Source organism: Acomys minous, assembly GCF_964271855.1.
Source record: "Acomys minous genome assembly, chromosome: 17".
NCBI lineage: Eukaryota > Metazoa > Chordata > Mammalia > Rodentia > Muridae > Acomys > Acomys minous.
Window position 1 is genome coordinate 34,538,791 of NC_140500.1, and position 26,331 is coordinate 34,565,121.

The 26,331-nt window shown below is 37.4% G+C and overlaps 1 long non-coding RNA gene across 1 annotated transcript in view; it reads left to right on the top strand.

Annotated features, from left to right (window-relative positions):
• The window catches only part of LOC311588363, a 55,059-nt gene that overhangs the window by 23,466 nt on the left and 5,262 nt on the right, over positions 1–26,331 (top strand). The window contains exon 2 of the long non-coding RNA XR_014776171.1: positions 24,367–24,478. This is a non-coding gene — a long non-coding RNA (uncharacterized lncRNA). The remainder of the gene's footprint in view (positions 1–24,366; positions 24,479–26,331) is intronic.

Below are 26,331 nucleotides of genomic sequence, written 5' to 3' on the forward strand. Positions count from 1 at the left end.
CAAGCAAGAATGTATTGTCCTGATGAATTTGTTTCCTTGCCCCAGAGTAGTACCAAAGGCCATTCTTCTCAACTGATTTCACATACTGCTGAATTCAGCAAGATGTGTTTTCTTTCCACTTTAATATTTGATAAGCAAGGCATACTCTACATATCCAAGGTCTAGTTTCATAATACTTTGTTCTTTATTAAGGATTGTAGTTGTTCTGGTGTCCATTTACTGTGTCCCCCTCCCCAGCAGAAGTTAGTATGTTGAAATCTTGTTTTTTTAAGGCAAGATTATTCAAGTTGGAGCTTTGAGGAACTAAATGGATCTTGAGTACTCTATTTTATCAGTCATATAGATCATTGATTATTTTAAAAATTGATGATAAATACTGAGAAGTATCAGACAAAGGAGGCAGAAACAGGTGCAGGAATGAAGTCACAGGGGTGTGGTTCTGCAGGGTTTATTGAATACCTGGTCCCTTCTTGTCACTCCCTGCTTCCTGCCTGTAGACAGCAAGCAGTTTTGCTTTCCCAGTGCTCTTTTTCTCTGATGCTTGGTGTACCCAAAGGTTCAGAAACAACAGCGCCCAGCAAACTTGGCCTAGAGTCTCTGAAACTCTAAGCTCAAGTAAATCTTTCTTCCTTTCCTCAGGCAGCCAACAAAATACAATGTTCAACTTTATACGATAACCATGTAATATTTGATATAATCAGTATGAGAGTATTTCCGAGACAATCACAGAGGGCTAATCAATATTTCTGTTACATCCTATCACCTCAAGCGGTATGCCTGTTTAGCACAGGTGACATTTTAGGTGATGACAGTACTCTTTTGCTACTATTAAATTATGTGAAAAGTTGATTTATTCAATACTTCCTAAGAGTGATTGCTCTGACACATGAGTTGTCTTAGCTTTCCACTGCTGTGGCAAAACACTGACTAAGAGCCACTTAGTAAGGCATGGGTTTATTTTGTTTCTTACACTTCTAAGTTCCTAAGTGAAGGAGACTGAGGCAGAAATCTGAAAGCAGGAACTGAAACAGAGACCATGGAGGAGCAGGTGTACTGGCTGGCTTCCTCTACTTTGCCCAGCTACCATTCTGCCTCAGTTTTTTGTTAGGTTTCCTTTAGCTCAATTATCATGTCTTATCTTTTTATCCTACCAGATTCTCATGGCTTTCCCCTTTTTATTTAGTCTTGTATAAAAGCAATCCTATTTATGAGCTGGGGAAATGTCTCAGTGGGTAAGGACACTCACTCTACAATATGGAATCTTAAGCACCCTGTAAAATCTTGGAATGGCCCAGGCATGCTTGTATCTCTGCCGTCATGGGAGGTAGGGGTAGAGAGATTGATGGGTCCTGGAGCTTTGTTGCTCTGATAGCTTTTTTAAACTAAAGAGTTTCTGGTTCAGGGATAAGTCCTGTCTTCAAGGAATAAGATGGAGAATGGTAAAGAAGGACATCTGATGTCTTTACCTCTAAATGTCCATGTTCACACACACACACACACACACACACACACACACACTTGTCCCGATCTAAAATGTAGAAGAGTATCAAGTAGGTAGTACTTCCCATCCCTGCAAGTTTTGATGGTTAGGACAGGATCCATCTGCTGGGGGTTAACTCAGATTGTCCCATATTGAAGTTTCAACTGCAATCAGGACTTGTGAGAAAGCCAGGCAAACAGGCAACTCCTTGGCCAACTCAGGCTCCTGTATCTCTCTACAGACTGTGACTCAAGTTGTTGGTGGGACACTATATTTTTCCAAATTTAGATATGCAGGAGAGAAAAATAACTTGTATGAATTAGTTCTTTGGACTGCGTCTCTCTTGAACTTGGTTCTGAATACTTATGAGTTATTGATCCCCTCTCCCCAGTGTCAGCAATCACTTTCCTATTTGTCTGCTTGTGCGCACTGTGATTTTGCCCTAGTAAGAAATTGGCTTTCTGCCATCTGGAGAATTCAGGGTGTCAGTGCACATCTCTGTGTTCCCATGTTGGCTTGTAATGTCAAGATATGCAGAGGGTTATCTAGAAATGTGAGTTATAACCCACTTCAAGCTCTACTGCTTACTGCCAGGCTTTGATGCTCTGCAGAAGTCATTTTGCTATCAGAAAGTATTGAGAGTGTCTCCTTGTCACAAGGATGTTGCTGTTCCCTTGTCTCCTTTTTGGAGATTTTTTTTATCTCTGGATAAACACTAAACATTTATTGTTTCTATATTTGGGTCATATGTAGACTATGTATGCCTGTGAAAAATTGAACTTTATATGTAGGGTTGTTGTTTTTGAGATTTCATCTTAAATAACTATCTTATTGATACCTATGGCAAGGTCACCTTCATAGAAGATGGGTCATAATTTGTAGGATTCTCAACCAGTATGGAAAAACCCAGGGAGAGTTATTCAACAAGTTGCCAGTAAAATTCTAGCTGAGTGCAAACAGTAAGAAAAGCCCTCCTGCAGACTCATGCAAACACTGACAGCCAGAAAGTAGCATTGACAAAGTCCAGAGAGCATCAGGTTTGCTTTTGATAACCCCTTAAGAACCTCATTAGTTTGCTGAGATAAGTTTTCCTCATACTTCCCAGGCAGGCCTCAAACTCAGCACTCTTCTTTCCCTGTCTTTGCAGAGCACCCATTCTACCATACCAGGCAAGTCCGTTTATATCATGAAACTGTTTTCCTATAATTCATCCCTTTATCTTAAACGTTTCCGTGTAAAGAATATTACAAATATATTTTAAAATCCTAAAAATAAATTTAATGCATTCTAATATCCTCAAAGGAAAAAAGAAAAGCACAAGAATAAACATCTCATATTTCCCATAATACATAGCTATGATATGGGTTCATCCTTATAGAAAACTATGGATTTTATTCCTTAGAGATGTTAATCTTACCTTCTCTTTGAAATGCAAACTTCCAAAGAAGGAAGTCTGTAATGCAACAGGGAGACGATGGAGCCTCTTTGAGAACACATAGTATTTTCATGGGCTCTTGCTCGAAATTTTCTCAGGGAAATCTAGAAGAAGAAGGAGGAGGAGGAGGAGGAGAAGGAGGAGGAGCTATATACAGGGCCTAGAGATCAGCATTTGTTGTTCTTGAGGACCTGAATTCAGTTGCCAACACTGACATTGAACTGCTCAGAGTCTTCTGTATCTTCATCTCTGAGGATCTCATGTCTTTTTTGGATTATGGTCACTGCATTCATGCACGCATGATTTTTAAAAATAAACTTTACATGTAGACCACACACTCAAATACCTATACTTAAATACATTTTAAAAGTCTAAAATAAAAGTTGAGCATACAATTGAGATGTTAGTTTTAATTTGTTCTATATGCCAAGATATGAGACAAAATGAAAATCAATATATTAACTATTCTTGTGTTTCTCATGATATTTATATATGGTACAGGTATGAAAGCTATATAAAATATATACATCTATCTATATTATATTTTTGTGTGTTATGTATACAGAACATTTCCTATATATGGATAGCACAGTCAAACTAATTTTAAAGTTGGATAAATTTAAATAAATAAATGTGTATAACTGAAATGTTCCTAAATATCTCAGAAATACAGTATGCACAGTAAATACCTCTTAAATTTATGTCTCAGTAGTATCTCTGTGATAACAGTCATCCAATAATTCAAGACTAATTAAAAGATAATACATTCTATTTTATCAATACTGATTATCATATGAACATTTTTTATTTTTCTTGAGTTTAAAGAAGAAGCATAGGCAATTAATAGCTTAACTATATGGTGTAATAAAGCAGCCTCAAGACAGCTTCCAAGCTTATCCATTAGGTTAGACTTTTCAACTTATACAGAGGCAGCTGAAGAGATGACTCACACTCAGTGGTTAAGAGGAATAGCTACTTTTCTAAAGGACCATGATAGGATTTTAGCATTCAAAGGCAGCTCACAAGTATCTGTAACTCAAATTCCAAGAGATGTGATGTCCCATTCTGGCCCCCATGGGCAATGCATGAATACCTATAAAAATGAAGGAAAAAGTAAGTTGTAATGACTTAAATTAAATTAAATACTAGACGTTCACCAAATTTCTGGGCTATTTCTCAAATAAATTACTAAAATATTAATCAACAAGCTTAAGTTTATGTAGTTTAGCTTCTTGCTTCTACAGGGTGGAGAGAAGCTAAATTTATGTAGGTCTGTTAATAAACGTGAGCGACTAAAATATGAGGAAGCATATGGCTGTAGGAAAACAAGAGAGTTACATATGCACAAAATTTGCTAGTCTGCAACTGAATGCTGGTGACAGACACTTCATGCTTGTCTGGTTTCTAATTTTCTCTATAAGAGAAAGATGAGTAATGGTTAAAAATCATAATTACTACATGAAATAAAGCCACTAGGTCATGAGAAATGATGTGTATGGCACATGTAAGGATCCAAACTCACGGGCTTTTCATGCTGTTGTTTGGATGGGTTATTTTTTTTTTAGTGTTTTCTTTTACTTTCTTTCTTTGTTTTGTTCTTGTTATTGATATAGCCCAGGTGCTTTAATCCTCTTCCAGAACTGGTTGTTGAACAGAGGCTACTTTTGAACTCCTTATCCTCTTGCCTTCAAATACCTCATAAAACAGGATGTGAAGGGTGGTTGTTTTCTGTTTGTTGTTATTTATTAATTAATTAATTTATTTATTTATTTTGATAAAGAAGAAAAATGAAAGGAAAGAAGGGATGGAGGGAGAGAGAGTGAGAGAAGGAGAAGAAGGAAGATGGAGGGGAAGGGAGGAAGGGGGACAGAAGTAGAAAGGGAGGGGGAGGGAAGGAGAGGGAGAGGGAGAGAGAAAGCAAGAGGAAGAGAACAAATCCTGAATACAAAGATGTAAAAGGTTTGAGGAGAAGTGATCATGTCCCATGCCATTAAGAGGGTTGCATTTAAATGGATTTATTTTATGGTTTGAAATGAGCTCCAAGATCAATAGTGTACCCATGCAAAACTAGAGCTTAATTTTCTTTCTCCTTTAATAGACTTAAAACTTGCTGTATTATTTTAAAATATTTTTAATTTCTTGTAAACAATTCACCTAAGAAACTAAGATCTTGGAATTTTACTTGAAGTTTTAACCTTGCTCCTCAGATTGTCTTTATCACGTTATTAATAGCTCAATAATGTCGCCAAACTTCTGAATAGCAAAAGCACTGAACGGTTTTTGTTTTGTGTTTGTAATTGTGTCACGTTTATACTTAAAATCAAAATAACTCACTCTCAGTTTGGTTAAATGATGACAACTCCTTAACACTGATCTGCCATCCTGTTTAACCAAGTACTCAAATGTTTTAATCCTTTTAAGAGCTTCCCAAATCAATTCTAAATAAAGTCATTCTGACTTTAAACCTACACTGAGTATGTCCAGAGGGCCCTTAGAACACCTGAGAAGAATTTGTTCTCTCATCTTGTAGATGGAGAGATGTTAAGCTTACCAGATGATTTCACACACTTAGCTGCATAGGAAGCTATATCAATTAAGTAGTGATGATTAGCCTTCATGTGACTGTTTAAGGATATATGCTGCCTCTGCATTGTCCATACAAGCCTTCTGAAGCACAGCAATCCTAACAAGAACACTCTAATATATAGAAGCAGGAATTTTCCTCAGATCTTCAACAGAGTCAGTCTAAACCTTTGTCATTTGGATAGTGTTTCTTTTTTGCACACATTTACAAACCCCTGAGATAATGTCTCGAACTCCACTGAGTAGGTAATCACAGATCTTTGGTTTAAAGCACTCCTGGTCCAGCATTAGGAAATTAAGGGTGTGTGTTCTACCCTAACAGAGGACCTGAACTCTGTTCCCAGCACACGTTTGGGCAGCTCATAGCTACCTTTACACCAGACCCAGAGAAGTCCGATACCTGCTCCAGGTCTTCCCAGGCACCTGCTATGATGTACGTATTCATTCACATATACCATATACATAGTTTTAAATAGAGTAAATCTTTAAAAATATTCCTTCCTCAAGTTCCATCTTGTTAGATACTAGGTCACAGCAATGTGAAAATTAATACAACTTCCAGTAAAAAATAAAACAAAACAAAAATTTTGCTTGTTCTTCGATGTTTCTTTTATAAACTTAAGGAGCTCTTGAAATCTTTCCCCTGGAGGTACTTATAGCTTAAAGGTATTTTGTAAATTATACCTTTGTAAACAGAAATGACACACTTATCTTTTCTTACTACCTGATCCTTACACATTTTAGAGGTTGTTATTTTCATGGCAATTTAATGCTTTTGGGTGAATTCAGCGAAATTATGTTCTCCGTGTAAAAGTCAGAATTAGAAACATTGGTTATTATAACATTTGATAACGAATGCTTAGAATCAGGTACCGACAGGTACTTTTATGGAACTGAGATGGACACGGTGGCTCCAATATCTATGAAATATCATAAGAGATTAGCCTGTTAACTGATCTACACAGTGGACAGTCTTATGAGTGAGTCACTTCCAAACAGGCCACAAATCTTATGATATGCCACAGACTTTGAGGAGGTAGAAACTTACCCAGACCTACTTGTGGTGCAAGAAAATTTAAATTCCAAGTTCCTGGGTCACTTCCATAGCCTTAAACATCTCATACAACTCAAGAATGAAGTTTCCTATGAAAATATCTAGTGGTATATTTTATGATCCCATTGGGTGCTCTTCATGTGCCTATATATGTGTATGGGTGTAGGACCATCTGTGGGAGCAGAAGCAACCTATCAGGATCCACATTCCAAAAGAACAGTGGCTCTCCTTCCTACCCCATTTAGCTAAAGGGTGCCTGACATAGAGAGGGGAAGCAATGCGAAGTATTCATGGAGTTGGAGGTGACAGAGGAGGGGTAGATTTGCTAATGAGACTTGTGTGAAATTTGCAAACAATAAAAGAAAACGTGGTACCTTTACACAATGAAATACTACTCAGCAACTAAAAACAAAGGCATCAGGCAATTTTCAGGCAAGTGGATGGAGCTAGAAAAGCTCATCCTGAATGAGGTATCCCAGACCCAGAAAGACTAACATGGTGTATACTCGTTTATAAGCACAAATTAGAAAACTGTACAGGATAACCATGCTACAATACATAGATCCAAAGAAGCCAAGGAGGGCCCAAGGGAGAGTGATTGAATCTCTCAAATGAATAAATAAAATAGATATGTGAAGTAGACGGAGGGAGGAAACTGGGTGGGAGAAGGGGTGGAATCTAGATGTGGGGGGAGCTGGGTGGGGGAAGAAGAAGGAGGAGGAGGAAAAAGAAGAAGAAGAAGAAGAAGAAGAAGAAGAAGAAGAAGGAGAAGAAGAAGAGAAGGAGGAGGAGGAGGAAAAAGAAGAAGAAGAAGAAGAAGAAGAAGAAGAAGAAGAAGAAGAAGAAGAAGAAGAAGAAGAAGAAGAAGAGAAGGAGGAGGAGGAAAAGGAGGAGGAGGAAAAGGAGGAGAAGAAGAGGAACAGGAAGAAGAGGAAGAAGAGGCGGAAGACCAAAACAAGTTCCAGCAAGCAAATTAAAAACTAAGGCTATGATCAATTACTGTTTTTATTACACATGTGTAAATAACCAAGGGATGTCCAAATGAGAAAAAGATATACAGATCTTACAGAAAAAATATTTATATTTGGTCTATTTTTTAATAGAAATTGGATGATTTAAAGAGAGAAGATATGTGACTAGGGATCTATCTAATATATGTTCGTATTTTACTTTGTTTTAAGTATTCACACCATGTAAATTTCCATAAATTACCTGTATAAACTCTTTCCGAGCCTGCTCAATTCTTTTGGATCCCATGGACCTGTTAAATACTGTAAATATTTTGCATCATATTTCACCTATCTAATTTGGTACCACTGGGAGGCTTTTATGACTCCACAGAGGAGGACTGGAAAGCAAAGTTAACAGCTCGCTTTCACCCTTCTCTCATGGCCTTTCTGCTTGCATGAAAGTGCCCCTTAATTGCATCATTCCTCCAGCTGTATATAGTCCTACCTTCATCAGTCACATACTTCTCTCTACCTTCCATCTATAGATCCCATATGACACTCTATAAGTGGATTGACCTGTTCCTCAGATTGAGTCTGGACCACATTCCATTTCAGTTTCTCAGCTAGGAAATCCCTTGGTAATAATTTCAAATGTGGGGGTGTGGTGGGGGGTGCCAGAGTTTAGAATGTACTGACACCAAATTTGGTGTCTTGGTGTGAACTGAATATGGGACTTTGAAAAATTGTGATGCAGGAAGAAATCTAGGATATTTTCCAGAAGAAGGTCAAAATATATGCCTGTTACTCCTGCTTCCTTATTCCAGGAAACTGGATCCTCTTTATCTCCAAAGATGGAGAGGCTCTGAATGAACAGGTCTTCCTAGGTTCCCCTAGTTCATCACTATTACCTCATGCCCTTTCCTGGTACATTTTCATCAAAGCTTGTTTCAGGTTTAGATATTTTTTCAGGTCATAAGAGGTCTCCAAGTCTAGAAACATATATGGAAATATTTAAATGCTTTGCTCATTTTTATGTGATGATGATGACACATATGCTGGGTGTGTGTGTGTGTGTGTGTGTGTGTGTGTGTGTGTGTGTGTGTGTGTGTGTGTGTGTGCCACAGAGCACATGTAGAGGTCAGAGGGAAACTTTATGGAGTTTATTTTCTACGTCAGTCTTCATGTGAGCTCTGGAGACAGAACTTGGTTCACACTCTTGTGTGACAAGCACCATTGCCCGTTGAGCTTTCTCACAGGCTAGTCTGTTTTTTTGTTTTTTTGTTTTTTTGATGAAGCTTTTAACTGAGATCTTCAAACAGTACAAAAAAAAAAACCATTTTTCCCGTATGCTATAAAAGTATTGAAATTTTAGTGCTTCATATTTTATCAAAACTCTCCAGAGGTAGAAGAGTTTCACCCATCAAATCAATAAAATTTTCCTTTGAGCTATTAGAGCCCTACATTTCCTCTCAGAGGTCAAAGTGAAATATCTTGGCTTTTTTCTTATATTCAAACCCAAAACTTCCCAAATGACTGCTATAGAATATTAATCTTAAAATATGTTCATTTGTTTTTCTGTTTCATAGAACAAATGCCTGAATATGCACTTTTATAGATTATTTTCTATTCAAATTTGCCAAAGAAGTTTTCTAAGGCCCTCTGCAGTAAAAAAAAAATAAATCCTTAAAAAATTTGCCATATTACTTCACTGTGTGATCCCATCCTGGCCTTGTCTACATTTTTAAGCAGTAGTTGTTACTGCTTCTGAAGCTGACAGAACGTTGTGCAAGAAACACCATCCTCTGTTTTTTTCCACTTATCTCTCCTGTTTTCACTACATTTGTACTGTTCACTAAGACCTGTAAGTATTAGTTATCCCTTCATTGGTAGTAAATGTACTTTTGCAAGAATATCCACTTGTTCTGAACATATTATTTCGATGGTGCTTTTAATTCTTCATCCCGTGTTGTTATAACATACATATGAATGTGTGTGTGTTTGTGTGTGTGTGTTTGTTTGTGTGTGTGTGTGTGTGTGTGTGTGTGTGTGTGTGTGTGTGTGAGAGAGAGAGAGAGAGAGAGAGAGAGAGAGAGAGAAGTGTGTGTGTGTCTGTGTGTGTGTCTGTGTGTGTGTGCCTGTAGAAGTTAGAACAGGGTGTCACCCCACCCTACCTGAAAGAGTCACAGGTTATTGTGAGGTGCATATTGTGAGTGTTATGGGGTCAAACTCATGACCTCTGCACGAACCTTACACGCTCTTACCAGTTAAGCTTATCATTTTATGCCTAGTGGGAAACACTGAAAACAGTAAGCGAAGCCAGAGAGGACATGGTGCTGGCCACATTCAAACTGGTGGACTTGAAATAGAATCTCCACTTGTTATTAGCATTTGACTGAGAGGTTATGAGCTGGAAACACAGTATGTGTAAAAGCAACTTGGGCTACATGGTGCTGTGGAGAACCAGGGCATTTTAGAAACACATTTATAAAGAGAACTGTTATGAAGGCCAGGTAGATTTACAATTAACCTTCTTACATAGGATTAAAGAAAACAACTAAAGAAAGAGTTAGTGTCACTTGCCTTACAGAAGCTTTTCAGTTTCATGAGGTCCCATTTATTGATTAGTGATCTGAAAGCCTGCGCTATTGGTATTGTGTTCAGCAAGTTTTCTCCTATGCTAAAAAGGTCAAGGCTCTTTCCCACTTTTTCTTCTATCAGATTTATTATGTCTGATTTTATGTTGAGGTCTTTAATCCACTTGGGCTTTAGTTTTATGTATGGTAATAAATATGGACCTATTTGCATTTTTCTACATGGAGATATCCAATGATACCAGCACTGGAAGGACCAGGACGGGTCAAGAGCTCCATCAGTGCCAGAGCATCTTGACACAGGGGTGCCAGATGCCCCAACCAAGGACAATGCATGCAAAGATCCTAGACCACCTGTTCATATGTAGCTAATAGCGTACTGCTGCTAAGCCTCTGACATGCACTCTGGTGCCCAAGATTTGATCACTGCCCCTTGACTGGATGGTCTTGCAGGCACGTAGAGGAAGGGGATGCAGGCTATCCTGGTTATCCTGGTGAGACTTGATAGGCTGTGGGGTAGGAGATTCCCCTCCCAGCCCCCCCCTTAGATGTCTAGGGGAGGTGAATATGGCTGAAGAGGGAGGGAGGGTATGAATGGAAAGAAAAGAGTGAGAGGACTACAATCGGGATGTAACGTGTGAATAAATTATAATAGATAAAATATATTTAAAATAATAAACAGTTAACTCCTAAACTCTCATCAATCAACAATCAGTGAAAAAGTTCACTGCTCCCAAATTTTCAATCTAAATTATACAATAAAATTTTGAAAGGAAAGTGATGTGAATATATATGAGAAAAGGGTTATTTCTAATAATTGAAGTCATAAAATTTTATTTATTTTTTCTATGAAACTTAATGTTTACAACTATAAATGAGCACTTGATATACCCTCTTTAGCTCCTATTGCACTCAGTAAGGAGTCCTTCTGAAACTTGATATTGTTATAGAGTAGCAGATTATTTGGTTTGGAATTATGCCAAGCTAGGAAACAAGGCAAGGAGAGAATATAACATATGCATGATAGATAATATCACAGAAAAATACTTATATAGTTTAATATTTGCTTGGGTTTTATTTTTCCTAGCCTCCATCTCACCAAACTTTCAAATTAACTCAGAAACTCAGAATTTCTTTCTTTTTTTAATTAATTGTTTACATATACATTTACATTATTATACACATATATAATAAACTCCATATAGCAAGAAGAACCAGAAAACAATCATAATTATATAAATGTCATATTTATAGTTTTTAGCTGTATCACAAAACCTTCAAGTTATATGCATTGCATAAAGACTGCTCAAGTCTATTTGGTTAGGGTTCAGTATGCTTAATTTTCTCACACTACTAAAAACTGTATGCTCACCAAGAATCATTGGTGCCTCTTTCTAAGTCTGATTTTTTACAAGTATACTTCTTATTACTTATTTCATTATTTATACAATCTAATGGACTCATAAAAAGAAGAGTTTCTATGAAAACAGTTTATGGTTTCAAAATATTAATAAAGGCAGTTTGGGGGCAAAGCCTTTGAACTACATATAGGAGAAAAGATTAAAAAGATGAAGAGAGAAATGTAAAAATTCTAACCTTCGATTACTTCCAAATCTATGTGATTTCTCACTTCACTTAAAAAAAACAACATGAAATTAAAGAACATATAGTAAATTGTTATACAAAAGAAAGAATATAATTCTTCAAATATCAAATATGTAAAGCAAAATTGAAACAAAGCAGAAAGAAAAAAAAAGAAAATGTAGCCTTACTATAGTTGCAGAAATAGTAAAGCCATATAATGTGAAATAATTTCCCATCCCAAATGGGCTTTCCCCCTTATTGATAATTCAGAACAAATAAGTTGAAAGAAGACATCACTTAACTCATGATACCAGAAGACCATTTTAAAAGAGGAACCAGTCCTCTCTGTTATATTCCTTTCCTCCCTCTCTCTTTCTTCCCCTTTTTTCTTTTTCAAGAAAAAAATATGCCCACCCTATAAAAATGACTTGGCATGAAGTTTATTATCCTTTATAAAGTTAAAATTAATTGTACTTAGAATAACTTAATTCCTATTTGTCTTAAAGTTTCAGGCTTGATTGGTCTTTACACATAAGAAAAATCATCTTCACATTCTCTATATCCATGGTATCACAGGTGTTCATTAAGTCAGTTGTCCCTCTCTCTCTCCTAAGATAAAAGCTAATGAAATTGTACCTGTATACAGTATCAGCAAGCTACTGAGAGGTGGAAACTAACTCAGCCACAAAACCTTTGACCTACAATCTATCCTGTATGCTAAACATGCTATGACAACAGTGGCATAGAACTTGTAGGGGTGGCCAAACAATGATTTAGTTGACCTAAGGCTCACTCCACACTGATTGGGCCACCACAATCTAAAGACCGGATAGCCCAACGACCCAGGGTAAAACCAAACACTGTTGGTTAAAACTTTTTTCTAATGGTATTCTGCTCTGCTCATAAATCAGTGTCTTAGCCAGTCATCAACAGAGAAGCTTTGCTTCCTCTGAAAAGAGACAGGAACAGATTTAGGGACCTATAGCTAGACATTATGTGGAGAGAGAGTCTATATTGGAAAGCCTCCATCAAATCGTTTCTCAGAGCTCAGAAAATCTCTCAGAAGAGAAAGCAAAAAGAGTGTAAGAGTCAGAGGTTGTGGAGGCTATCAGGAGAACACAGCTTCCTGAATTAGCTAAACAAGAAATGTAAGAGTTCACAGAGACTGAAGCAGCAAGCACAGGGCCTACAAGGGTCTACACCGGATCCTCTGTGGATATATTATAGCCAACAGTGTAGTGCATTTATTTGTAAGAGTCTTTATTATAGGAACAAGCCAGTCTCTGACACTTTGCCTGCTTTTTGGACTCTTCCTCCTGTTGGGTTTTAGTGTCCAAGTTCAATATGAAAGATTTGCTTCATCTCATTATGTTTTATTTTGTCTCATTTGGATGTTATCTCTTATAAGCCTATTATTTTCTAATGAGAGACAAAAAGGGAATAAATTTAGATGGAAGGGGAACTGGGGAGGAGCTAGGAAGAATGAAGGAAAAGGGAAACTACAATCAGGGTATAGTCTATAAAAAAAGAATCTATTTTCAGTAAAAAAGGAAAATGTAATTGAAGCTGTGAAAATTGAGGACACTCTAAACTAGCTTTAGTTCTTCCTTGGAGAATGAGGCTTGTTGGTGTTTTGCTGTCTTCTAAGTTTCTGCTTGATGGTTAACAGCTTCTCACTTCGACAGAAGGAAGAAAAGATTCAATTTCCTCTAACCCCTTCAGAATATACACCCATCTCTTCAAAGCTTTGTTTACGCAAGGTACAGATTAGTATCTGGGCAGTCCTACATTCTGCCAGGTGAGGGTTGTCTATGGGCTTATATTTAGAAAAGTGGGACATGTGGAGATGGAGAAAGCATGCTTCTCTGAGAGAATTAGAGGAACCATGAAATTTTCCTTCAATTCACTCGAGATTTTAAGATCTGAACTAAGGAAACCAGCAAGGTGCTTCTTAGATTTCATTTGGGTCAAATATTGTTTATGGATGGATATGGCAAAAATAATGTATAATATTTTGCATCATTTTCCTAGTTATTACCATAAATTATTTGTACTCAGGTAAAATAAACTTTAATTAAAAATAAAATGTTGATGATATTCTCTCTGTGTATATATATATATGTGTGTGTGTATATATATGTATATATACATATATATGTGTGTACACACATACCTGTGCATATATATATTTACATAGATATAGATTAGATAATATGTGTATATATATGTATATATATTTATATATAACCAGATATTAAAAAATCTTTTGAGAACTTTGTACATGAGTTCTGCACCAGAAATTTTTATTAGTCATTTCAAACCTGATTATCTATAAGCACTTACATTCTTGTAATAAAGCTATCTGGAACCTTTTGTGTGCTTTCTTTTATAGTGGAACATTTAAGTCTGGCTGCCCTGGTTGTTTGCCCAGGGAATACCCTACTAGCTCTCTGTCTGTAAGAGATTTCCAGTTGATAACAGAACAAGCAGTGTAGTATGAATGGGACTGGGATGCATGATGTGGAACTCACTGAGAATCAATACAAAGTTCAAAAAATATTTTCTATCTTAGCTAAGTTTTTGGTGTCAGATGTTCTGCTGTGCTGCAGCTGCAGTGTTTGGATTTTATTTCTACACACAGTAAAAACGAAATAGACCAAGAATGCATGGAGAGTTACAGTTGGCAACATTGGCTGTACTCTTGGCTTGCAACTTTGTCTTAAATGTATTTTTTATTTTTTATTCAAACCCTCAGACCTATAAAATGTTCATTTTAATGTTAAGATCTTGTTTTGCAATGTAATCTCACTGACATTTTTGCTTTCCTTTGGTTCTACGTTGTTGGCTAAAATGAAGAGCTAGTGAAATGGTTAATTTTGTATTATAAAAATTATAAAACAAAAAAATTTAAAAAATATTTTAAATTTGTAAAAAAAGTCAACAGGAGACTGTACCAAGCTGAGAGTGTGAGAGAGGTACGGAGTGTGGTACGTCTCCAGAGGAAATGCTGAAGATGAAGGGCAAGCTTGTTAAGTCTGACGTGATCATGGTGAAAGAATGGGAAGCCAATGCATGGGTGATCTACAAAAGCATGAGTAGTGGGCCCTTCTGAGACCCTGAAGACTGATCCATCAGAGAAGCCAAGTGATCGGTAAGGAAACCACTGCATCAATTGTCAGTTGATGACAACACTATAAATTTCAAGATTCAATATCAAGGTATGAGCTTAATCTTTGAATTGAGGTCAGAAGGCTATAGATCACCGGGGTTTATTTAAAGCCAGCATAGAGACCAGGGATCTTTCTTCAAATTTATGGAGACAGCTGTGTACCTCACAGGGTAGTATTTACATTTCTGTTGCTGTGATAAAATGCCATGATCAAAAGCAACTTACAGAAGAATTTATTTGAGCTCATCACTTATAGGTAAAGGAGTTTACCACAATGACAAGATGAGGCAGCCAGTAGAAGGCACGTCAGGGGGAAGAAGGAGCTGAAAAATCACATATTTTTAAACAATTATTTCTTTTACTATGGAGATTACAATAAAATTACTTCATTTTGCCCTTCCCTTTCTTCTTTCCAAGCCTTCCATATATCTTCCCTTGTTCTCTTTTTTCATTAATACTTGTTACATATATAATGTATATGTATATACATATAACTCTAAATACATAAATGTAACCAGCTCGTGCTGCACAAATGTTACTTCCCTGTGTGCTTCAGGGCTGGACATTTGGTACTGGAAACCAATTGATGTACTTTTCTCTGAGGATGACTATTTCTTCCTTTCTCGGCCTTCCTTAGCCACCTGTAGTTCTGTGAGTAGGCTTGAGGCCATGTGGGCTTTCCCCGATTCAGCTTGGCAAGTCTGTTGTCCTTGTTCAGCTTATGTTTTGGCAGTTATGCTGGTGAGGCTTTATGAGTGTAGCTTCTGACACTCCTAGTAGGGAAGTCACATCTGGTACTGAAAACTTACCTAACTATTCAGGGCTAATATATGGATGAATCTTGGAGGTTAGATTTAGAAATCATATCATTAACAGCAAGCACAAATCAGAGAGGCAACTGGAAGTGGGTGAAGCTTTAGAACTCTAAGTTCATCTGGTGACACTCGACCTCCAGCAAGGCTGCACCTACCTACAGCCTGTCCAGACAATGTTATCAACTGGGGATTCAGTAACTGTCTGAGTCTCTAGGAGATACTTCCCATTCAAACAACCTAAAGTTGATCCATATTGGGTAGGGGCCTACTGGAATAGTCTTGAAACTAGAGTGGCAACTTTTTTTCTAAAAGATTTATTTATTTATTATTATGTATACAGTGCTCTGCTTGCATGTACTCCTGCCATATCACATTACAGATGGTTATGAGCCACCATGTGGTTGTTGCGAATTGAACTCAGGACCTTTAGAAGAGCAGGTGGCACTCTTAATCACTGAGCCATCTCTCCATCGCCTAGAGTAACAACTTCTAAGGTAAGCAAGAACCATGAGTTGTCTTAAAATCCACTCCTAATGTGCACTAATTTCACTTAGGGGCTATTTTTCTGATGGTCATTTATAGAAAAGTATGGAATCTATATTAATTATTTCCATCTTTGAATGGGACTATATATATAGAATTTTTGCATAAACCCAAACACTCAAGAATATATATGTATATATATTATGTGTATGTATATATATTCTGTATATGTATATATATATTCTCTCTCTCTCTCTCTCTCTCTCTCTCTCTCTCTCTCTCTCTCTCTCTCTCTCTTTCCCTGTGTATCAGCATTGGACATCAATATATCTGTGAGGAAAGTCATGTTGATCTCTTCATGAGGAAAATTTTGCTTATTCCTTTGACTCCATGTATATGATAATAAAATGTGAACTATTTGTCTTTGCTTTACTTCTTAAAAATATTAATGGGAAGGTCTAAAAACTAGAAATTCTTTAGTACATACCCTCAATGTGTGTTCAGACAATCCAAAGAATTCATGAGTCAGAATTAATTATTATGATATATATATATATATACATATATATATATATATATATATATGAACAACCTAAAACATATGGCAGTATTAAAGCTATGCAAAATAAATTTATGTATGAGATAAACCTTTGTCCCATTTTTACATTTTTAAAAACATGTCTGATGAATCAAGACAAATATGTTTTATAAGAATAATGCGTTACTACAGGTAGTCACTTTAGTGGAAATCTCTATTTTTGAGTAAACATGTAATATTCTTTATGTTAATCAGATCCTATCTCCAAGACAGTTCTAATGTGATTAATTATAAAATCCACAGCCCCCATTATGGTATCAAATGACCAATTTAAAATTTCTGTCTCAAGTTATTTTTTGTCTCTTCTCTTATTTAATCATTATTGTCTGCCACAAAGACATGTTAAAGACACAGAAAGTGTTTTGCATTTACTAATTCTTGTGAGAGAGAACTTCCCCTGCTCTCAGAATTTGAGAGGGCTCACTATGTATAGGTGATTACTATCAAGCCTGAGAATCTAAGTTCTGGGTTCCATGGACCCATACTGTGGAGGGAGAGAACTGACTCTTGAAAATTGTCCTTTGACCTCCATAGGGTCACAGTGGCATGCACCTTACCATCTTCCCTAGAAACAGATAACAAATAAATATAAATTTAGCAAACACAACTATCCATGTTCAACCTCCTATTCCTGATTTCTTCTCCTTTTATCTCTGATTATTAATTTTTAAAATGAAACAACGCCTTTGCTAAGGTGATAGACCCCTCACTTCCAGCACCCAGGAAGCAGAGGATGTGGATCTCTCAGAGTTTGAGGTCAACATGGTCTATATAGTGAGCTCTAGGCCAGCCACAATCATATAATGAGACCCTTTCTCAAAAAACAAACAGGAAACTCCCTAAATAGACAAAAAAGTTACCTGTATAGTATCAGATAACTATAAACTCTGAACAGTTAATGTGAAACAGAAACAGAAATTATAGGTTTTGTTTCAAGTTTGGTTTAGCTATGATCTCTTGCTCCCCAGGGCTTTCATTTTAGTAGTGTTCTGTAACATAAATGAGAATTACACATCAAGTCTAGAAAATTCCAAAGGGCATGAAATTGTTCCAAACACTAAAATTTGCTAAAAAGGAATTTCATCTATTCTTATAGTCTGGGACAGTGAGATATACATGAGATCACAACTTCTTCCTTCCTTCCTTTCCTCCTTCTATCCCCTCCTTCCTTGCCTCCTCACTTAAAAATTTTTGTTTTACGTGTACAGATGGTTTAGCAGTATGTACGCCTGTGGGTCACTGGTATACCTACTGACAGTAGAGGCCAGAGGAGGGGTTTGTATCCCCTATTGCTGGAGTTACAGACAGTTCTGATCTTCCATATGTGTTCTTGGAACTGAACCTGGGTTCTTTGTAAGAACAGCTAGTGTTCTTAATGATGAGGCATCTGTCTATTCAGGTCACAGCTTTTTTTGTTGTTGTTGTTTAAGTTATAAATTTTACATACTCTTGACCATACTCTTTCCTCTCTCTTCCTAGTGGCCTATAGTGGCCCTTTTCATTCAAATTACCACAGTGGGAATGACCTGGGAGGAGCTGAGGGAGAAGAATAGTATTATGTGTCTTAGAGACTATTCTTATGATATTTTGGCAAAGAATGTTTTTTTATCCTTGTCTGAAAAGTCTATCTCAGGCTAAATTGAAGAGTTTTGGATTAATTTCATTGGCAGAAAAAAAAATCTTAGAGCAGCCTAGTATTGACTATCATGTGCTCTGCTTTTCAATTTTGATTTTTTTTTTTTTAGCAGATTATGGTTAAGAGATTGTCATGAGTCTCAAAAGTGACCTTTGAGCTTTGGACTTCTAAGCAGTGCTGATACTATTTTAGACTATGGGGACTTTTGAAGTGAACTAAATGCATTCTGCATTATAATATGGCTACAATCCTACATATCTGGGAGTGGAATGTGGTTTAAATGAAGATGGTCCCCATAGGCCCAAAGGGAGTAGCAATATTAGCATATTTGGCCTTGTTAGAGTAGGTGTGGCCTTGTTTGGGAGAAATGTGTCACTGGGGGTTAGGTTTTGAGGTTTGAAAAGCTAAAACCAGGCCCAATGTCACACTCTCTTCTTTCTGTCTAAGGATCCAGACATAGAACTCTAAGCTACATCTTCAGTACCATTCTGCCTGTATTGTCACCATGATTTCAACCATCATGATAATGATGAAAATTTCTGAACTGTAAGCCAGCCCCAGTTGAACAGTTTACTTTATAAAAGTTGCTGTGGTCATGGTGTCTCTTCACAGCAATAAAAATCCTAACTAAGACACTCACTTTGCTGACTTCCCAACTTCATGTTTGCTTTTTCTTTCTGTTTCTTTCTAATAAACAGCAAAAAACAACGAACAAAGAACAATAAGGAAAAAAAGACAAAACAAAAAATTCACACAAGAAACATGAAACTCATTCTGTGTTTCCCACCTACAGAAAAAGGTCATAGCTGTTTAAGATTTGGTGAGTTGCAAACTTTATAAAGTCTTATAACTGAATGTGCAGCAAAGTTTCTGATAGTGCAACAATCAAAAAAGAAAAAAAAAAGGAAAAAGGAAAGAAAGAAATAAGTAATTCTAAATCGAACACATATGGAATCCCAGGTGTTTCTGGTGTTGCTTACTCAAGCCACATCATAGAAAATCTCTGCTGGTTTGTATGCAGACATGGCATGTGCACTTTGCACTGTGTGTCCTGTCAAAACACACAATGCTGGTGAGCTCCACATGCCATCCCTGGCTTAGGGTTGACGCTTCTTTATATACTGTGCCACATGACAATTTATTGTGTTAAAGGGGTCACAAGTAGAAAAGTTTAAGAATCCAAGCTCTAGGGAAAGGCGGTTTTGTTCTCCTCAGTAGACTTTCTTCCTCAAACTAATTCAGCAGCAAAGTTATATTTCATTGCATTTTCTAGCTCACCTTCATCTTCCAGGAGCTTCCTAAATTATATAGCTACATCACATGTTGTATGACTTTCTTCTCATTATTACTATTATATCCAACAATGTCCTAGTTTCCTAGAATGTTATGGATTCAGAGTATATACATTACTAATTCACTCATTAGCTCACATAAAGTAATCTGTTTCTGCTGGACTTTGCATTGTAGTGAGGAGATAGGAGAAAAGCACATTATAAATACCACTTTGGCTCCTGTTTTCTATGACTTATGAGAAAGTACCATAATAAAAACGATGACCTCAGAGAGTAAAGTTGATAAAACATTTTGGATGAAGTGATCCTGAAAAGATATGTCTAAGTAAAAGACAAGTCAAGTGACATTTGAAAGAAGATGCAACAGGGAAAAGAGATGACAGCGAAGAGGAGGGGAGGAGAGGCAGGGAAAGCCTAGGGAAAGGAAGAGGGAGAGGAAGGGAAGAGCTGGGCAGTAAGAAAGTATAGGAGGGAGAGAGACAGAGGCCTAGAAACACAGAGAGATATATAGAGAAGAGTCAGATGGTTCTGGGGAAAAATACGAGTCTGGATGTAGGAAAATGTATTCTGACTTCCAGAGCACTTGTTTCCTACTAAATTGTGCCGGAGCAGCTTTGTATTTCTGCTCAGCTCAAACTGCTTTGGCTCCACAAACTCAGGCCCTCTCAGGCCTTCTTCTTACACTTCCTCCTTCTTCACAAAGAATTCTCCACAATCACCCTGGAGCCTTATTGTTCTCAGCTTCTCATGAACCAGATATAGATCTATGGTCACGGTCGCCTGGACACCCACCTGGCCTGGCTCTCTCAGTCAACCAGGTTTCTGTCGTGGTTTCTCAAAATGTGGCTAGCTATGGGCTCAATTCCCCTCCCCCCTCCCCTTGACCCTAATTGATATAATTGATATCCTGCACAGCTGCAGCCAAGATCAATCGCTTCTCACCTCCTCGCCACCCCCCCCCACATCCTGCCTTTAAAGTATATAAGCAGCCTGAGAAAATAACATTTTGTCAGCTTGATCAGATCCCTTGACTTGTTGTCTGTTCTTTGCGTCTCTTGTCCCCCATTCTCTCCCTAGGGGTCTGAGTGTCCCAGTTGATTGTCCGGCGAGCCTGGACAAAACTGAACAACTAAATTTGCTTTTACATAGTGTATACATAGAATCTTATGTAGATGCTTCATGTGTTTTGGTCTGCTAGCGGAGATTCACATGTTACTCACCCTTGATCTATTTTATTTGTACTTTCCTAAATGACTATATTTCAGAATGAGAAATGCCAAAGCTGAAACAGAAAGCAAGGACAATTTTGAATCATTGCTTCCTCTAATCCTCAACTACTAATATTATTTATAATGCAAAAAAATTTAGAGTCTGGAGTTAAACCAGATCAGTGTAGCTGTAGCAGTAGTAGTAGTAGCAGCAGCAGCAGCAGCAATAGCAGCAGCTGAATACAGTCAGCAAGAAAAGTGATAGAAAATGATTTTTGGAGTGTCAGGACATAGCTAGGACATAACAGCTGAAAAAATGGAAAAATGATGTATTGTTTGCAGAGTGTTTAGAATTATGTAATGTACGGTGTCATCTAAACCGCTAGAATTCATACTTTCAGAAACATCTCCACCCTGCATCTGCTTCTGATGTCTTCCCTACCATTGACTTATTGTACTGAAAAGACACACACTAAACAATTGTGGACAGTGTTTTTCTTGTTTTTGTTTTTCTGGACAACGCTATTATATATTTTTTGTTTTTGTTTTTTTGTTTTGTTTTGTTTTTTGTTTTATTTATTTATTTATTTATTATTTTTTTCCTTTATTAATTTATTCTTGTTACATCTCAATGGTTATCCCATCCCTTGTATCCTCCCATTCTTCCCTCCCTCCCATTTTCCCCTTATTCCCCTCCCCTATGACTGTTTCTGAGGGGGATTACCTCCCCCTGTATATGCTCATAGGGTATCAAGTCTCTTCTTGGTAAGCTGCTATCCTTCTTCTGAGTGCCACCAGGTCTCCCCCTCCTGGGGACATGGTCAAAGGTGAGGCACCAGGACAGAAATCTTTCTTTATTCCCCATATTGCTTCCACACCAATTTATCTACTTAAAGTTCATTCCCACTTGTGAATGACTTCACATTTTATTGTTATAATTTTTACACGATTCCTAATGAGAAGAAAATACACTTTTTCAACAGAATACATGATATAACATTAGCATTCAATATTGTGTGAAGACAAAATTCTAACTTTGACATTTCTATTAACATTGAGTTACTTTTACTGTTTTGGGGAATGAGGACTCAATTGTCTATGGTTATCTCTTAAAGTTAGTTTTACAAAATCTTGTTGACTTTTTTTTTATAGTTTTGCTCTAAACCCAGCTGTCACACAAATAGCTGAGACTTTATTATATTATTTTTAACAAGCTTCACAGCACAATCACTGAGCAGTTATTAATCTATTCTTAACCCTCCAAGCTAATTTCGTTTCCTCCCAGCATATATCTCAGACATACTAGGACTGTGTAGCTTTCCCTGCTGTTCTCTCTCTCCTCTTCTCTCCCAGACCTCTCTGGTGACTCAGTCTCCTACTTCCTCCTATATGGATGTAAGTGCAGCCATATTCTCACCCCTGCAAAGTGACTTGCTGTAAGCTGCTTTCAACAATGCTGTTCTTTTCTCCAATATGAATAAAACATACTGAGAGCCAAGATTCTTTACACAGCAAGACACAGTTACTTCAGGACCTATGCTTGGCCTAAATACCAGATCTTTGGTACCTTCCAGACACTGTTCATGGCACCTGACCACTCTGTCTTACATCTACATGTATAATGGCTGCTTCCATGTTCATCTTCCTCATCTCTCATAAGTTTCAAGTCATTGTCCAACTTTCTATGATCCTTAAGAGTGAACAACTGCTTTCAGTTTTCATTTTGGAATTTTCCTTCTTCTAGAACACAGATACTGATACCCAAGAACAATAAAATACAACCATATAGTGAGACCCAGTCTTAACTTCATACCAGTACAATTCATCTTGCACACTGTAACATAGCTGTTTGAAGCTCCAGGTTTCAGTAGAGCAAGCCTTTCTTCCCATGGTTGAAAGTGTTTGCTGAAATCAGAGGACTATTTGATAAGGGCAATTGTCATGTATACATCAAAAGTCTTTCCAGATAATTCCCTTCGTGTTACCCATACCTGCAGCCACCTCTACTGCTTGAATGCTTAGTTAGCACTCTAGAACCAGGTTTATGTGGATTTTTCTGTGGAGTCACTCATATAAAGCAAGAGCCTTGGAAGTAAAGAGTTGATCAGAATCAAAATGCACTAGTTAATGGTTGTGAATATTTCTGTAAAGAAGCTCATATGAACTCATTTTATTCATCAGCTGATATTCAGTGAGCTGTTCTTTAATCTGCTGCTGCCATTCTATTTGGGGGCAAAGATTAAATTTATATTTCACAAATGGGTTAAGAGTCCAAAGACAGTGAGTGGCTTTAATCTCTGAGGAATAAGTGGACTCTCACAAGAGTAAGGGCTGTGATGGGGTCATAGATGTTTGTGTAAACTATGGCATCCACAGAAGTGAATTACAGAATTCAACCTGTTTATAAGGAAAGTAACAATACTCCAGGAAATATAAAACCTTAAGTTAACAAAACTTCAACTATCCTCAAATTGTATCTTTATTTTATTATCATTATAAATTATTCTGAAACAAAATGTGCTTTGAAAATCCTATTGAATCATTAACTGTGCTCATACATAATAACTACTGGAGCTTCATAACCTCTCAGTGGGCTACTTATTTTTTATTTTGTACAGTTATGTTATAGAATGCTGAAGCACAAGTGAAGTAGCTGTAACTACTGATAATAAAGGCACTTTCCAAAAAGTTCTACATGTCTAATTTTTTAAAATGTATTTATTTATTCATTTTACATCCCAATCATATCTTCCTCATTCCTCTCTTCCTGGTCCCACCCTCCCTCCCTATTCCCTCATCCCCCTCTACTATTACTCAGAAAAAGAGATCCCCAAGAACAACAACGAAAACCCACTCCAGCTCATCAAATCTCATCAGGACTAAGCACTTCCTCTGTGGCCAGGTGACATAGCCCCACCAGGGAGAAGTGATCAAAAACCAGGGAACAAAGTTCATGTCAAAAGTAGTCTCCACTCCCCTTACTAGGGAACTCACATGAAGCCTGAACTGCCCACCAGCTACATCTGTGTTGGGGGTCTAGGACCAGTGTGTACATGGTCCTTGCTTGGTGCTTCAGTCTCTGTAAGCAACTCTGTGCTCCTCTTAGTTGGCTCTGTTGGTCTTCTTGTGGTGCTTCTGTCACCTTGAGGTTCTTCTATCCTTCCCCTCCTCATCACTTTTTCAAAAGACTCCCTATGATTTGCCCAGTGTTTGGCTGTGAGTCTATTTCCATCTGCTGCTGGGTGGAGCCTCTCTGAGGACAGCTATGCTAGGCTCCTGTCTTGTGAGTATAGCAGAATATCAGTAATAGTGTCAGGGGTTGGCTGTCTCCCATGGGGTGGGGTCAGGGTAGGCCAGGCACTGGTTGGATATTTCCTTAATCTCTGCTTTAATCTCTCTCTCTCTCTCTCTCTCTCTCTCTCTCTCTCTCTCTCTCTCTCTCTCTCTGTGTGTGTGTGTGTGTATGTGTGTTCGTGTGTGTGTACCAGTGGCAGCCAGAACAAAGCATTAGATCTGTTGAAGATGGAGTTAAAGTTGCTGGTTGTTGTAACCTGCTTCACATGGATCCTTGGAACTGACCTGGGGACCTTTGCAAAAGGAGTAAGTGCCCCTAACTCTTGCACCATCTCTCCAAACCAAGTCCCTCCTTTTTTGTCCAGTGCTTCCCTTAACCTATTTTCAAGTGAATAGAAACCTTTCCATATTTTTTATTAAAATAAGTCCACACAAACTAGGAGAAAATAGCACAGCAATTGAGCCACAAAAAGCATGTCTGTCCTTTGCATGAACTGCTTTGTATGCCCTAGAGTTTGACACCATCTCTACAGAGGGATCCTAATATGGTATGTCAAGTATCTTGGTGCCCCAAATTGCAAAGAAGTCATCAGATCCCATAGATTTGAAGTTACAAGTGGTTGTGAGCCTCCATGTGCTGGAAACTGAACCTGAGTCCTCTGGAAGACAAGTCAGTGTTCTTGCTGCTGAGCCATCTCTCCAGCCCTGTCTAAGCAGTATTTTTTTTAAAATCATCCTTCACCTGCTAAATAACTTCCTAATGAAAACTAATTAGTAGTCATGTGTACCACAAACTGAACTCCCAAAAAGAATGCATGTTTTTTTTTAATAATGTAAGAAGAAGTTGTTTCTTACAGGGAATCATATCACATGGAAAAGAGAAAAAGAAATGTACAGAGAAACTGCCAATAACTTTAATCAACAGTTCTGTGCTCTTTACTTGAAATCTGCTGTGTAGGTCACAGGCATCCTTGCCTGTTTCATATAGTAGCCATGTGTGAAGGTGTGTTAGTCCTGTTCATCCTGATAATTTAATGTTGCAGGTACATATTAAACCATTCTACATACTTTGAACAAATGTGAGCATAAATAATTATTTTTACTTTGCTTGCATATGTATATGTACACCATGGTGCGTACAGTGCCCACAGAGGCCAAAAGAAGATGCTGTATTATCTGGAGTTGGGTATACAGATCCGTTGTCCATCATGCGAGTGCTGCAAACTGAGCACAGGTCTGTTGGAAGAGCACCCAGCGTTCTTAACCAATGAGCCCCATCTCTACCCCCTATATGTGAATTTCACTTGTCAATTATGTTTCAATAAATCTAGATAAATAGGTAGAAGAAGGAAAAAAGGTGTCAAGATAGTAAATACATCAATATTTGTTTTTAAAGATTACAAAAATAAATTTCTTTTGTTGTTGTTGTATAAACAGTTACCTTGTGAGACATCAGAAAAAGATTCATGAGTCCAGAAAGAAATGTCTGGTCTAAAGGACACACTGTGACAATGTTTAGTTCATCAGGATTTGTCATAGGAGAGAAGGGAAGTCTCCCTTACTCTAGAGAACATTAGACTGTGCAGCTGGACTGGATCTCACTATGATGAAAGAGCTCACCTCGCAACAGCTCTGCCCAGCTCAGGCAGGAAAGGGTGGTCTGAGTGATGTGGACAGAGGCAGGATTTAATTGCACAGAACTGTAGTGTTTGTAACAGCGTTATGGAGCTCTTGTGTCATTCTTCACAAAGGCAGCAGGCTGCTAACTTGGTTATATGAAATACTCACTATACATATTCTCCTATGCAATTATTAAGTACCAATATTATCATAAATAAATTGTAAAAATATTTATAAGTATATTTTCATTTGAGAAGTTTGAACCACTCAATACATAATGATTGCTTGGAAACATGCAATAATATAACAGGATGTAATTTTAACTTGCATCCTCTCTTTTAAAATAGTAAGTGAACATTTTCAGATACCTTTTGTAAATAATTTTATTTGTCCCTTTATCATGCCCACAATATTTCTATCTTTTATTTGATAATAATAAAAATATTCTTATCTCCATTACCCTTAAAGTGTAAAAATTCTTATTGTATTAAGTAATTTTATCTTGATAGCACCAGCATGCTAGACTGAGCAGGTGTTAA